This window comes from Haliotis rubra, unplaced genomic scaffold, assembly GCF_003918875.1.
Source record: "Haliotis rubra isolate DU_JTF1 unplaced genomic scaffold, ASM391887v1 Scf5, whole genome shotgun sequence".
NCBI classification, from domain to species: domain Eukaryota; kingdom Metazoa; phylum Mollusca; class Gastropoda; order Lepetellida; family Haliotidae; genus Haliotis; species Haliotis rubra.
Genome location: NW_025767190.1, coordinates 2,939,844 through 2,953,183, shown reverse-complemented (window position 1 = coordinate 2,953,183; position 13,340 = coordinate 2,939,844). Strand labels below are relative to the sequence as shown.

Here is a 13,340-nt window from a genome sequence, read left to right as displayed (position 1 = left end):
TGACAGTGTGGAACTGAGACTTGATAGCAAATTGGAAATAATAGAGATATGATCAAAAGATATATACTCCCGGTTTTGTCTGAAAAGGTGTGTTATGCCTGCCTATATATTATGCAATGAATAACATGATTTGTATACATGTATTATACTGAACAACATTAGAAACGCACCATCCATATAAAACGCAATAACCCCGTCAGACTGAAATGTACCTATGATATCTGAGCATCGTCGGTGCATATTAGTGTGGTGCGTTTCTAATGTTTTTCATTATATAAAACGGGCATGATGGATTTAATATCCCAGCTGATCAAACAGTCCAAATCTGTTCAACTTGCTTTGCCTCTCAAATAGTCTTATATGAACTATACATTGGTTTTACATGCTCATGACTGGATTGAGTATGTTCTCACGCATTCTCAAGGGTTGTTATAGACCTTCACCTTGCAGATGGGGCTGTATAGATCACACGGTGCTCGCTCAAGCACTCACTCACTCACTAAAATTTTGAATGATTAAGTGCAGCTTACAACAAACTCACTTTTCTCATAAACTGATACTGATATGGTGCAGAGACATTACCTAAGGCTACTTTATCAAAGAATTTCAATTGATCCGTGAAAACAGCAAAACAGTGATCTCTGTTATTTCGTCATACTCTGTGTAACTGATCAGAGACTAGAAGTGCCCATTAGAAAACCCTGTGATGAAGGTAGAGGCAACAAATTCTCTATGATTCAGTGCATTTTAGCCCCGGGTGCTCAAATTTTAAATTGTGATGACTTTAAGTGGACTATTGGTATTATTCAATCATTTTGAACTCCCAATAAGAGGTGAGGTGAAATTGGGTTTAACGTCCTGCTTGAGAATATTTCGCTCATATGACGCCGTGCATGCGTGTGTATGTGTATGTGCGGCTGCTTGTACTAGCCCAGACTGAAGCTGATTTTATAGTGCTAGCCCACTGAGATACCACGTCGCAGTGAAGCATGAATACCCCACTCAGACACATTATACCGACTCCAAGCCGACCGGTCGTTGTTGTACCCATTAATGCCGAGCGCCAGGCAGGGACCAACAAGTACCATATTTTAACGTCTTTTGGTATGACGCGGTCAGGGATCGAACCCGCGACCTTCCGCTCTCCGGACCTATTGGAGACCTACCTGGACCAAGGATGGCCTGATCATTGGATCTGATTTAGTAATAGTGTTACAGTGAACATGGGTTCCAATCCAAGATTCAACTGAGCCCATCACTGACTTTCCTCCCTAATTATACTGACAATATGAACAGTCCCTGTCGCCTAGAGTTTCTGCCAGCTTAGAGAGTCCGAAGGTGCATGGTGTGAGCCCCTGCCGTGTCAAAAGAAAAATGGCACTTGTTGTTACCTTGCCTGTGTCTTGGCATTAAGGAATTAAACAAGGACTGATCAGTCCAGGGTTCATTACATTGTGAATGAGTTGGTTATCTGTTTTAAACTGTGGCAATTTAGCATCTTAATACGGTAGTACTACAAGGCTCGACTTGTACACACATGCGCACACATGCACCTTGTTTACCTTTACCAAAATACTGTTCAAAACATGCTACAGTTAATTTATACTGACAACTGTTCACACTCCAATGAATCTTCACAAAGAGAAAGTCATTTGATATGAATCTGATGCATTGTAATTTGGGGTGGGCGATAAAACCGGTTAACCAGTATATTGCAATTCTAACTTTACAATACGATATATTGCGGTACACTTTTGCAAACCAGTTCAACCGATACAATTGGTAATTTTCGTGATGTAGTCAAAAATACTAAAAACATTTTTATTTCCTTTATATTATTATACATTACTAGTTTTGAGAATGTTAAAAGCTTTTAAACCATATAATTAAAAAAAATGTATTGGTACCGGCACTCGTAAGGATAAACAAACCAAAATGGCGGACGCCGCTGCAGACGCTTTTTCCCCGAGTCCCAAACTTTAGAGCGAAGTCTTCAATTGGGAAACATTTCCGATTAATCTCTTGTACAATCACATCTGAGTCCTGACAGTGGCCAGTTGCATTGTTTCAAAAGAAAGGAAACAGTAATTTCATTATCTTAACCCATGTGTTACACTTTCACAATATATTGCAATACATATTGCAATACGCCAACACATATCGCAATATATCGCATACAAAAAGTGTGGCAATACCCAACCCTAATTGTAATGTGGTCTCATAGGATACACAGCATACTGTAAAACACTGACTTCAGATTGATACCTGTCATTCATATTAGTGACCATCCTTCTGTTTGTTCACAAGTGTTCAGTAAACAATATTCTTGTTGCCAAAACTTGAAGTCTATGCTCTCAAACACTTTCTGTCATATTTTCTGCACCAAATTTGCATTGTATAACCTGTAATGTATATGATAATTATGTAACAATGCCCATCAACAATGAATGTGAAAGAGGTACTTTTTATTAATATTATCTTCCATGGTGTAGTCATCACATTGGCAGTTTCTATCAGTGGTGGTTATTGAGATTTTTACCTCTAATGATCCAATCAGAATCAAGTATTTCCCCAATTCATTGGAATTATTCGTCTTCAGATTTCCTCCTGTTGGAACACAAGTAGTGCATGACAGGAGGTGACCTATATACACATACTTACATCAGTGTATTGTATGGTGAATATGGAGAGGCTTATTCTAAAGCTGTATTGTACACAGTGTGGCTGTAAAGTTGGCAAGTAATATTCCTGGCTAGGTCATGAATGTTCAGAGCTACAGGCTGATGTTAACGAACATAGGAAACGGTAGAACTGTATGGATGACTACTTCTTGTTTATTGCATTTAGCAACATTTTAATGTAGACTGTTACATTGTTATCTCGCTGGAGTGAATACAGCTGAATAAGAAAGGTCTATATGAGAGGTATACATCCATGATATGTTGTGATAAGCTGTAGATCAAGTAAAACAGGTAAATAATTGAATAACAAGTTGCACACAGGTTGCACACAAATTTGTCTCAATTTTATTTCCAAGTTACTATATTCTTCATTTCTGAAATTATTTTCCATGTGTAGTAATTAATAGCAGCAGAATCAAATCTTTGACCAACACTCGAACAATCTGTGAGCAAGTCGTGAATCTTTGCTGCCTAATTTTCAGCATGTTGACAGTTAGGCTTGTTGGGCAGCACGTGAACATGGGAACATTCTGCTATCCTATGCATATTTGTGTTACGCAACTGGTAATATTTATTCTTCATGTTTTTAGGCAAGGGTTGCATACCTGAGCCTTATTTTTTTTTGGTTTTTTATTTAAACCTCATTTCTTAGTTGCTAAATTGAAAGCATGCTTACAAGAATATATTTGTTTGATTTTATGAGTACCCATACACTAAGTCTGAAAAATGTAGTTATGTAGTTATGAATATAAGACTTACAGTGTTTTAGTTATTTATTTGGAAGCATTTGTATGAGTTTATTCAGATGAATTGTTACCACTGATGCATCTGTTAAGATCAGCATGACAAGTATTCTGCAAAAGAACACCATGATTAAACACATGCCACTGGCATGATTAAATATTAAGGGCAATAAATTAGGCACCTTGAATACAATTAACTCTGTAAACAGGTGTAAATGGCAAACACAATATGGGCATGTTGTATATAAACTGCAAATTGAAGAAGAGGGTACACATTGCAGTATTTTCAGTTGTATTTTTGACAATGAAATATTGTTGTATTTGCATGTTTGCCTTGTTGTTGTACATTAGCCATGTTTCCATGTTGTTTCCTATATCATGTTCATGCTGTATTTTGTACCTGTTAAATACATTATGTTAATATTGTTGTATATTTTTTTTCAGAATAATGATGAGGGCGACCCTCAGGATGGTTGAAAGTATTTTATCAACTTGCCTTGTTGCAGCCATCCTTACCTCAGGTATGTTTTCACATGAGTACAGGTGTGGATTCAGTAGAGGGGAAGGAGGCACAATTATTACTACAGACAAATTCTCAGATTGTTTGAAATGCTGATATCCACCCTGCCAGTGGTTATTATGGAGAAAAAGATCTAGTGGTTAAATCGTTCGCTCGTCACACCGAAGACCCGGGTTCAATTTCCCACATGGGTACAATGTGTAAAGCCCTGCCGTGCTATTGCTGGAATATTGCTAAAAGCGGTATAAAACTAAACTCACTCACTCACTCACTATTATGGTGAAAACATGGTTGTAGTAAACAGTGGTATCACCAGCAAAGAAAGAACCTTCAGCATGTTAAGCCTGTTTGTTTTGTATACAGTTACTGAGCTTCATGTCTCAAGCTAATTATTGTCATGCACACAGAGGGGCGGTGGGGTAGCCTAGTGGTTAAAGCGCTATTGTCATGCACATGGGCACATAAGCCCATTTCTGGTGTCCCCCGCCGTGATATTGCTGGAATATTGCTAAAAGCGGCGTAAAACTAAACTCAGTCAGTCAGTCAGTCACGCACACAGAATAGAATTCCTTTCTGCCTGAGTACTGCAGTTCTTGTCAGGTGATTGCATGACCCACATTCATCAACCAAGACATGACAGGGCTGTTCTTACAAGTCGGCCATGGCTACTAAAACATGTTTGTGTCATTGTGCCATAATACAATCAACATCATTAATCTCAGATACTAGGCCAAATATGCCATACATTTGTTTAGGTAAAATACCCAGTAGTGTAAAAAGTGAGGTTTAGTTTCCTATTCATATACATGTTTGCCTGGCATACGCTGCAAGGACATATGACAGTCAGGATGAAAACAAACAGCCCTTCCTGCCTCCAGTCACCTAACTAAATATGTGGAGAAAGCAAGTGGTGATCACACATTTGCACTGGTCTTGGAAGAACAAATACTAGACAGTGTGTAATCCTTTATATACACTCATATCTAGTATATTTGTAATCCTTTATATACACTCATATCTAGTATATTTGTAATCCTTTATATAAACTCATAACTAGGCTACTCTAAATATGCTTCACCTTTGCCACATTGCCTGCGATCATGTTTCATGCCTTTAAGGGGGCGGTGGGGTAGCCTAGTGGTTAAAGCGTTATATTTTAGCTCGTCATTCAGCAATGACCTTTGAAGGGTTCAAATCCCCACATGGGTACAATGTGTGAAGCCCATTTCTGGTGTCCCCCGCCGTGATGTTGCTGGAATATTGCTAAAAGGGGCCTAAAACCAAACTCTGATGTGGAATATATCAAAGCATCTAATCATGGTATTTATGGTTGCATGAAAATTCGGCTTTTTTCTTATTAGTGAAAAGAATTTTCTGAGAACTTCCTCAGAATATCACAGTGATGATGCTGGACCTTTGTGGCAACAATAACAAGATCAATAGTAATAATATTGTTCTATTATCATGGTTATATATTTTAGATGCTAATATGTGTATTCAGCAATGGCCTTTGTTGTTGATATTGTAAAAAATATACTATCTTAAAAAGTGAAATGAAATTAATAGAGCAGGTCCACATGAATATTTGTTCAGACATCAGACCACACCATACAGACTATTACCTACAACATTTCTTATGCTCATCGAGGGGCGGTGGGGTAGCCTAGTCGTTAAAGCGTCCACTCGTCACGCCGAAGACCCGGGTTAGAATCCCCACATGGGTACAATGTGTGAAGCCCATTTCTGGTGTCCCCCGCCGTGATATTGCTGGAATATGGCTAAAAGCGGCATAAAACCATACTCACTCACTCACTCATGCTTATCGACTGTCCAAATGTACTTGTGAACACAGTAATACACAGGCGATTGTATGTCGGAAGAGTTCAGTGCCAATGGTTGCAGTATGGTGCCAATATCTTTCATACCTGGGACATTCATTGTCCTTGACATTAATATGTTTTATATGGGAAATGTCATGATGACAGCCTGGACAGAAAAACAGAATCTTAGCATGACTAACTCCTGGAACATGAAGCCTGACCCGGAGTTGACCCCAGATGTTGTGTGGTGTTTGATGACGCTGTGTCAGGAATTGTGTGTTGGGGATGGTCCTAGAATGATAAATGATGGACTTCTAAGGCGGATTTCCTCAGCATAATGTTTGATGTTCAGGAAACATAAAGCTGCCATGATTGTTTATAGCTCCTGTTGTTTTCTACAAACTACAGGTGTAAATCAGATGGTCGAGGTGGTTCATATCGTTACCTGAAAGAAAGGCCAGTGTAGCCCATGTCAACATTTGTCATTTCCAGCTTCAGTCATTATTATCATTGATGATCTGTACAGGTGTCTGTAATTATCTGAAAGCACTTGACCATTGAAGCTGAAGGTGAAATTATCATTCCTGCCTATAGTGAGACCTCAGTTCATCTGACTGTTACTGTAGAAACAGTCTGCAGTAAATCAACCTATGACCTTGGCTGTCATCTAAATCTAGAGAACTTTTTGTAATTGCCTTTTGTGGTGTTCAGTCGTCTTGTCCTGGTTTTTTTTGTCATGTGTTGATTCTGAATTTTCCATGTTAACCATTTTTGTCTTCTTCCACACGGCCCCAGAATCTTTTTGACGCCTGTCAAATATGATGTAATGCATAGAGAGGGTATATGCACTGAGTCAGTGAATGGCTTGTGGGTACTTTTCTATCAATTCTTTTATCATCAACAGCATTAGGTTCCAGTCATTGGCAAAATTATTGTAAAATTGTTATATCATCGGGATCATTCAGGGACCACAGTTTTGAACAGCTGAATATTTACTCACATGTTGTAATTCACATGGCCAATTGATAGGTTTCTTTCAGTATTCAGCATAATTTCATTTGCTCATGTCTTGTCTCGAGAACTTTGTAAGTCAATGAATATGTTTTTCCCCTTTTGGCTAGCCCTTTCTGCCATGCAAAAGTCCTAAATGATATAAGCCTAGATATTCTTCAGGTTCTGAATCTCCCATCTCACTGGGATTCCTTTCAGTTCATATGGAGAAATTTGTTTCAATAATCCTTATAAATTTTCAGTTTTAGTCTAGCTTCTAATCAGCGCATGTTCTTGTGCTGCTCCAAATGAGTCATAGTCTCATAACAGGCTAGGGAACAACAAGCGAGTTGTTGCACATCAGGGCATTATTCATAGTGTACAGTTCTTGTCAAAATGCTTGTAGTCAGTCAGTCAGATAACATCAGTAGAGGCATACAAAGCTGAAAAACCTACCATATATTATTGGAGTCAGGCGGAATTTTGAGGACCCAAAAAAGCAGTCAATAGAAGGGGGATATATACAGGTTACACTTTCGTGAAACTTTTTTTCAGGGTGTAAGAAAATGACATTGTATCACTTCATGTGAATGAACAAGAGAAGACAACTTTGTCAGTAAAGATGTCAAATTTGCAATTAACATCACTAGGCAAGATGATTTACCGTTTCAGTTCTAATTTGGTATTGCTAGGCTTTGTCTTATATGCAGACATGAAGATTACCGTGTGTATTTGTCTGTATATGAGTAAACACAATATGATAGTGATTGTTGTGAATAATGTGGACCAAAGTTATAAATATCGGAGGATAAACATGCCTAATTCAATATGGAGTTGTTGACACTATTTCCGATGACTGATCATGACGAAAAGATGAGCACAGATTGGGGGGTATTAAGGGAACCCACCATTTTGACACTGATTTTAAGGGTCAATATAGGGGGGTTGGCTTATCTATGAAATCTACAGTAATATATGGTACATTATGTAATTATACACAATGTTATAATACAGTCATCAATCCTAATAACACCCTTATCTAATTGGTGCCTCCCATTAAATAAGATCCCCAATGATAACCCATTTTCATGTCATTGGAAATAGCATATCAACAAATCTGCTTTTGTGCTGGAGTTCATCACGTAGGGATTAGCTAACGAAATTCAATGCAGATGGTAATATGAATTGTTAATTGTATATCGGGTTGAGACGGGTAATAATTGAAAGTACTCGAGTTGCCGAGTACATGTCTTCGATACTGCGATAAAGTCTGCATGGATGGTCCAGGGTTATTAGAAGCTCTGAAACGCGTTTTCCTTGTTCTGAACAGTAATTACGTCTTTGTTTCAGGCATGAATTTTAAGCTATTGAGGTTTGTTCTTTTCAAAATAATATATATTCTCAAACTGATTAGTAATTGCATGATCTACTGATATGAAGAAATGACATACGTTTAAATACAACTCCAAACTTTAATCTATTGATGGCAAGCCAATAGCTTGAATACAAACCATAATGGTAACGAACATTGTACATAAGCGTCAGTGACTTATGTATTGTAGTGTGTGTTGGAACAGCGTATTGCGGATTGTGGGCTTGGCAGAACTGTTTAAAAAACTTCTCCTTCAATAACAGATTGTGGCCGTACATGTTTAAGTATCAGGACTGCTCCTCTCTTTAAATCTTGATAAGTTGCCTTTGTGAGAGGTTTGACCTAAAATAATAGGCTAAAATAAATAATTGTTCATAGTTCATACCACTTTCTTCAATGTAGCTTGTAAATGCTGATATTATTTTTGTGTATTTGCTATGAATTTTGGGTGGATGTGGGTTTTTTAACATGCACTGTTTAAAGAAAATGAATGAATAAACAATACCATAAAGTATATCATGCTACCAGAGTTATCTACCTTGAATATTAAAGTTCAGTTCTACATCCAGCTGACATTCACGTTGTGACAACGTTATGCTTTCGTTGTTACAACATGTTTCTGTGAACTCCCATTTATGTTGTCACAACGTTGTGGCCTGACGTTGTGTTTAGTCATTTTTTACGTAACGGTAAAATTATTTGATGCTGATGAATTTTACATTGTCTTAACGTTCTGTTTATCGCTCATAGTGGAATAGTTATCCCATTAGTGAACAGTACATAAGAAACAAAGCTTACATTCATTCAATGGTTATTCGTCAATTTGCATGTTGTTTGGTTTTGTGTTTTCTGAAGCTGTAGCTGAACAGTGAAGAAAGGAATCTCTGATCGTGACACCAAGTTATAAGAAACGTTATGACATTGTGAGGAGCCCATAGGATAACGTTTCCTCAACGTAAATTTGCAACATTGTTATTTAGGAGATAAATATCATGTGTTGGCCAATTTCTGGGTGTTATTTAGTATTTGAAGCACAGGAATTCATTTGGAAGTGACTACGTTAGCTGGGCTTTAACCTGGGAATTCAAGTCAAGTGACGTGTGAAAAACGTCAGCAGAGTGTAATCTCAAAAGGCTACCTAATGAGACCAATGATTTAGCGTGGTATATGTAACTAAGATAGTGTAATCTGTCATGAAGAGGGTTAATACACTCTTCCGTTTGGAAGAAATACAAGTGATTTGCATATAAATTTTTTGACCTTCAGCTATTTTATAATGTTTGCTAATTCTGAGAGCTTTGTATTATCGATTTGATATGAATGTATCTGAAATTCGGAAATATTATGTTGTTCCTTTGTAGTGAAACTTCTTGGACAAGTACTTGAGTAGTATTTTAAGCTACATAGAGTAATGCTCCTAACCACCTCGTACTATAGTACCCGGGTACCCGTTTCAGCCTAATTGTATATCCTTGTATTATGGGTTTTCAGATGTTAAGAAACACTCAGGTTTTCTTGATTACGGTAATCACATGAACATCATACCAACTCATAAAACCAACTCATAAAGACAACTTTTCACAAAGGCATGACGTCAGCCAAGTGTTTACAATGTTTGAGTGATGCAACCAGATATATATATTATATATATGGTCTCTGATGCAACACACCTTGTTATAGCACACTGAGTAAACACGATTAACCTGAGCACAACAGCAGATTTATTGATATCCCATTTCCAATGACATAAAGTGTATGATCGCTTGAGAACAATTTTTAATGGGAGCCACAAATTACCCTACAGTTTAACCGAAAGTGTGATATTGCAAAGGTCGTTATTGCGAGGAATATCTGTAGTTTTAAAATTTTGATCGCTTACTTCTCTCTATACAACAAAAGGCAGTACCATCTGTTTTGTGAAAGCTTAAAGTCATTGTTTAGTTTATAGAGTAAAAGTGTCTTTATTTGGAAATTACCGATGTACCTTGACAAACCTGAGACACTGTATATTCATGAATATGGTGCAGAGTACAAAACCTTCATGAAATTATGTGATGAGTTACATCCTACTATCAAGAGCACATACAAATGAACTGTTTGAGAGGCATTCTTGAAGTTGTAAGTAATAGGAATGACAAGACTTTATGGATGATCAACTTCTTAATTGTGCAATACTTACTTATACCGTTTTCGGACTAACGGGATCGGGTGGTCAGTTTCGCTGACTTGGTTGACACATGTCATCGGTTCCCAATTACGCAGATCGATGCTCATGCTGTTGATCACTGGATTGTCTGGTCCCAACTCGATTATTTACAGACCGCCGCCATATAGCTGGAATATTGCTGAGTGCGGCGTAAAACTAAACTCACTCACTCACTCACTATACCGTTTTCAAGCATCATGCTTTTCAAGTTGTTCATTCTTAAAAACAGCTGTAATTTACAAAGATAAATAAGGATATCTAGGTTACTCACAAACCCCTCAAGTTTACTGTGTTGACCTTAGGGTGAGTGAGTGAATTGGGTTTTAGCAATATTCAAGCAATATCACGGTAGGGGGCACTAGAAAGGGGCTTCACCATTTGTACCAGTGTGGGGATTTGAACCTGGGCCCTAGGCATGATGAGCTAATGCTTTAACCACTCGGCTACCCCAGGTTGACCTTTGATTACAGCAGCATCTGCTGCTGATCAATCATTGATGCTGTTATACTGTTAGTTTTACTGCCTCATACTGTTAGGTTATGATACCTAACATGGCAATAAGACACAGCATACCTTTGCTCCATTGAACTGTCATCAACATGGAAGTGTGAGAGTTGATTTTAATGTTGCAGTGACAGTATTTCAGTAATATCACGGCTTGTTGGTATGGAGTGTGAGTGTGGTTTTACACCGCTGTTAGCAATATTCCAGCAGGGGACACCATGAATGGGCTTCACACATTGTACCCATGGATCAAACCCGTGTCTTCGGTGTGCTGACTAAATGCTTTAACCACTAGGCTACCCCACTGCCCCGTTTTGGGTATGGTGAAATAGGGTGCATGCATATTTACCCGTCGAGCTGAGTGGTGCTATTCCTCTGAGGTACCACACTGCAGTTGAGCATGGATACCACTCTCAGACACAGTATTTTCTATCCCTTGCAACGCTTTTTGCAGGGGGTAATAAAATGGACTCCCATTAGTGCACAATTGTCTTTTCCAGAACAGAACTTTAAAACCGTTCAATATTTTCTTCACCAAATATGGCACATAGATAGGTCTGGTAGTGGACTGGTGCCTTTTGTTAGTTTTGGATTTCTGAATAAAATATGTTTTGCATTTTTCATGGCAACAAGTTTGACTTTTTCTTTTTCAATGCAGAACTTTAAAACCTTTCGATACTCCACTTTGCAATGTAGTCACTGACTTCGTTGGAACATATCATTATATCAATTGCGTAGATCGATGCTCATGCTGTTGATCACTGCATTGTCTGGTCCAGATTTGATTATTTCCAGACTGCTTCCATGTAGCTGGAATATTGCTGATTGTGGCATAAAACTAAACCCACTTATTCACTCACTTCTATATACATGCCAAAACATTTGAGATAGTCATAACTAATTGACATATTCATGAAGAGTATTTTGCCATTGCAGGGGATATTGATGACTTTTTCTTCTTGTTTTTTTTTTTGTCATTCGCTCATTTCAGTGGCATGAAATGTTTCATTTATTTGAATTATGGTAAAAGTCAGCATACTGACATATGAAATGTGGAAAGTGGAAATGATGTTAATGTGATATCGTATGTACATTTGTTCTCAGTATCTGGTGCTCCAACCATAATAACACCATCAGAGACGGTGACAAGAACTATCGGAGGGATTGCCATTCTGAGGTGTCAAGTCCGAGACATAGGAAATGCCACAGTATGTATATTTATATGAGTAGTTACGTTGGTTGGGTACCTCACACTAAAGTCAGCTGACAGCTGATTGTGCAGCAGATTACAGACAGCTTGGATCCTAAATCCTTGTGCTGTCAAGTACTGGCCACTAGTGGTGTGACGATTCATCGATACGCATCGATTCATTGATCCATGGGCCGCCGATACAGTGAATCGATACAAAGTTTTACATTGTTGTATATGACGATATGATACTTCAAATGAGCCACGATACATTGATGTTTAACATTGAGTATTGCCGAATCGCGATATCTGTCAAGAAAAAAGACTTACTTTTGTTTGATGCTTAAAATGTATGCTTACTTATTTTCTCTTCATAAATAAACGTTTTTCTCGGAAATTCTTGCATCAAGAACTGTGTCAGACATAGAAATCGCATGTTATCAACATTCACAAAGCCCGTGTATTAACTTAATTATCTCGTTTCCAGATGAACATTGAACAATGCTGGCGGGAATTTGACGAATAGGTGGTGTTAGAATTACAGATTTTAGTATCGTGATGTGTACCGTATCGCCACCCTTATATCAGGATTCATATCGTATTGCAGCTTCAGTGCACAATATTTTGGCAATATTTCCTCGTGATTAAAATTTTAGTATCATGATATATCGTATCGCAGGTTGTATGCCAATATACTACCAGCACTACTGGCCACCATCTCTTACTTCACAGACTACTGTAGCTGTAATATTACCTAGCTTATATTGTTATGCTAACATTGTGCCATTGTCATATTATTGCTGTGCTAATACTGAAACTTTGTTGTGATGGTTGCTACAAGGTTGTAATCCTATTGTCTGAATGTTGTAACTATGTTGCAACTTTTCTGTGTTAATATTGTAACTTCTTTGGGTGGCATTTAGTGTGATGAACAACAAGGAGAGTTCAATATAGATATACAACTACTTTATATAATATTAGAATATTATCATACGACTTGCTTGATAACGGTGTTAGTAGCTACACTCCGGGTTCAATTCCCCACATGAGTACAATGTTTGGAGCCTATTTCTGGTGTCCCCTGATATTGCTGGAATCTTGCTAAAAGCGGCTTAAAACCATACTCGCTCACTCTCACTCTCTCACTCACTGGCACTCACTCACTCACTGGCACTCACTCGTAGCTACACCGAAACCGCTCATATTATATTTAAGAAGTTTTATATCCGTAGTACTCTCCTTGTTGATAATATAATGTAACTATGTACTAATATTGTTGTGCTAATACTTTAACTTTGTTCTAATGTGGTCATAC

The 13,340-nt window shown here is 37.9% G+C and overlaps 1 protein-coding gene across 1 annotated transcript in view; it reads left to right on the top strand.

Annotated features, from left to right (window-relative positions):
• The window catches only part of LOC124291712 (Ig-like and fibronectin type-III domain-containing protein 2), an 86,066-nt gene that overhangs the window by 17,625 nt on the left and 55,101 nt on the right, over nt 1-13,340 (top strand). The window contains exons 2-3 of the mRNA XM_046728779.1: nt 3,869-3,945; nt 11,941-12,044. The gene's annotated coding sequence lies outside the window, so the exon portion shown is untranslated. The remainder of the gene's footprint in view (nt 1-3,868; nt 3,946-11,940; nt 12,045-13,340) is intronic.